Source organism: Arachis duranensis, chromosome 6 (genome assembly GCF_000817695.3).
Source record: "Arachis duranensis cultivar V14167 chromosome 6, aradu.V14167.gnm2.J7QH, whole genome shotgun sequence".
In the NCBI taxonomy this organism is placed as follows: Eukaryota; Viridiplantae; Streptophyta; class Magnoliopsida; order Fabales; family Fabaceae; genus Arachis; species Arachis duranensis.
In genome coordinates this window covers 8,864,909-8,867,575 of record NC_029777.3, presented here as the reverse complement: position 1 = coordinate 8,867,575, position 2,667 = coordinate 8,864,909, and the positions used below count along the sequence as shown (strand labels likewise).

General features: G+C 37.2%; 2 protein-coding genes across 42 annotated transcripts in view; one reads left to right on the top strand and one right to left on the bottom strand.

The window, feature by feature from the left end:
- The window catches only part of LOC107492417 (negative regulator of systemic acquired resistance SNI1), a 148,866-nt gene that overhangs the window by 74,469 nt on the left and 71,730 nt on the right, over positions 1-2,667 (bottom strand). The gene's annotated exons all lie outside the window — the stretch shown is intronic.
- Positions 1-2,667, top strand: part of LOC107492418 (very-long-chain aldehyde decarbonylase CER3-like) — a 56,640-nt gene that overhangs the window by 8,609 nt on the left and 45,364 nt on the right. The window lies entirely within an intron of this gene.

Sequence of the window (2,667 nt, the reverse complement as noted above, 5' to 3'; positions counted from 1 at the left end):
TAATAAGGTTATAAGGTTGAAATATTCTTGGAAAACTCACACTGCAAGCGCTTCCAACGGTGTTTGTTCCCTCACAACCATCATATTCGAATCAGTCGCAATCAACCTAAAATACACCCAAAGAAGGTCAAAAAATACACCCGAACAATTCAAAAAGAAGACGGGCTATGTTTTTTGAGAACTTACATACTTGCAGTTTTTGCTTTTTTTGCTGCCTTTTTTTCTTGAATAAAATAATAAAGGGCTTTTTTTTCTAAAAAAAAATATATACGGAATTAGAAGTAGAAGGTAATAGAAGAACAAAAGTAACGGTTATTTGAAAGAGAAATTACATGCTCTGTGACGGCTGGTTAACACTACTCTGTTCTGTGCGTCCTTGAGAGGAAGGATCATCACTTTCCAAGTTCACAGCCGGTAGTCTAAACAGATTTCATGTTATTCAGAAAAAATAAGATACAGGTATAAAATACATCCAAATGAATGCACGAGATACACCCAATATACACCCAAATGGTTCACAAAATACACCCAACAAAACAAACGACATACACCCAACTTGATCCACAAAATACACCCAAATGGTTCACAAAATACATCCAAATCTCAAATAATAACAAAATTTTATTAAATAATAAAGCTTCTTACGTTTCAGAGGACACATAGCAACCTTCTGTCGATCGCAGGTCAGCTTGGTTCTCCCTGCGAAACAAGATACAATTATTAGCAAACAAAACACACCAAAATCTCAAATACACAGCCCAGCAAGACATACCCCTCTGCAGCAGATTTATCAACGTTTTCCCTTAGCAATTCATCGAGTTTGTCACTTGATATTTCATATCTCTCACTACATTCATAAAATAAGATGTTAACAAAAATAATTACGATGATAGACCGTAATATAGCTTATGAGGTACTGTACCCGTCAAAGTATTGATCTTCTTCAGGAGGTGAATCCTCCACAACAATTTTTTTCTTTTTTTGTTGTGTTCTGGGTGGAAAAAAAAGAGTACAATCAGAAATAAAAAATTAATTTTATCACAGAATATTATCCAAAGAAGTGCTTACTTTTTTGGTGTTGTTTTTGTTTTTTTCTTTTTCTTCTCCTTCTCCGCAGGTGATGATTCTTCGCTCCTATAAGTTAATAATAGACATTTCAGTTAATACACGAAATCTTTGTAATGAAGCCAAAAGAAAGGACTAATAATTTCAGGACATTACTCATCACTTGGTTTAGATTCAGATTCTGAATCAGAATCTGACTCCTCTTGCCTCTGCTTTCTTTTTCTGGAGTCCATTCTGGAAGGCAAACAATTGTTATTTAGAACATACTAAAAATACACCCAAATGGATTCACGAGATACACCCAACTGAATATACAATATACACCCAATGCAGCAAACGAAACACACCCTGCTTAATAAGCTACATACACCCAACGTGAACAAACAAAATACACCCAACCCGAAAAAGAAATTACACCCAAGTATGGTACTTACTTTTTCCCTTTTTTGCTGGGGTGTTTTCTTCCTGAATCCTCTGAGTCTTCTTGAGCCTCAGACTCAGAGGTAGAAGTGTCACTGTCAGTAGTTTCTGTCTCCGAAGAAGATGTTGGACTCGCCTTCCTTTTTTTGTTTTTTTGATTTCTTGTTTTTTTTCTTTTTTTTCTTTTTTTTTCATTTTTTCTCTTGTCTCTGCCATCTTCACAATCCCCTAAAACATGAGATATTTTAGTTAGCAGCATTCGGGTAAATAAAATACACCCAACTTATTATGTTTACTTACCAAAATTTCCTCTCTTTCTGCAGTCATTCTTTCCACCAACTGCTCCTTAGTCCAGTTGGCAATCCAGGGCTTTAGTGGTCTTTCAGTCCTGTTCTTGCCTTTGTTTTTTGAAAGATGAAAGTAGATTATCATCAGGGCGAAGAGGCAGCCATTAATTGCCTTCTTCTTCTTCTCCTGGTAGTTTGTGATGCCCTTGACCATGAAGGTCAAAACATGCCCCCCCAGTTTCTCTCCGATATGCCGTCCATCTTAAAAATTGGGGCCAGGTGCACGGGTGATATTTTGTTTATCGTCGTTGGCAAAAGGAATGCCATCTGTATGTAGAGGATGAATATCCTCTTGAACATCAGGCGTTCCTCTTCGTTGCCAACGCCGATTTCCATCATTTCATCGGTAAGACTTTTGAGGGTCTTACCCTGGAATCTTCTATAAATTATTTTGTCATCATCAGAAAGTTTCTTATACTCAACTTTCTCAGGAAATAGATCTCCTACATAAAGGAAGACAACAAAGTATCCAAGTCGGTTCAAATACACCCAAGCATCAACTTAAATACACCCAAGCAACAACTTAATATACACCTATAATTTTAAGCTAGTTACCTGTTGCATTGATCCCAAGCGCATGATCTATTTTTTTGTGTTATTTGGAAAGAACCATATCCTGTCTTCAGTTTGTTCTTCCCAAGTTTGAAGTTGTTTGCCAGCTCCCTTAAGAGTTGGTGATCCACCCTTAGTGGTGGGATGTGCATCAACCCACTGAATCCAAGATCCCTCACAATCGCCTTCTTCTCCTCAGTCATGTTTCTGAACTTATCACTCGGGAGATGTGTGGCACACTTAAGGTCTTTTGTTTGGTTTCTTGCTGCCATTTTCTCTGAAA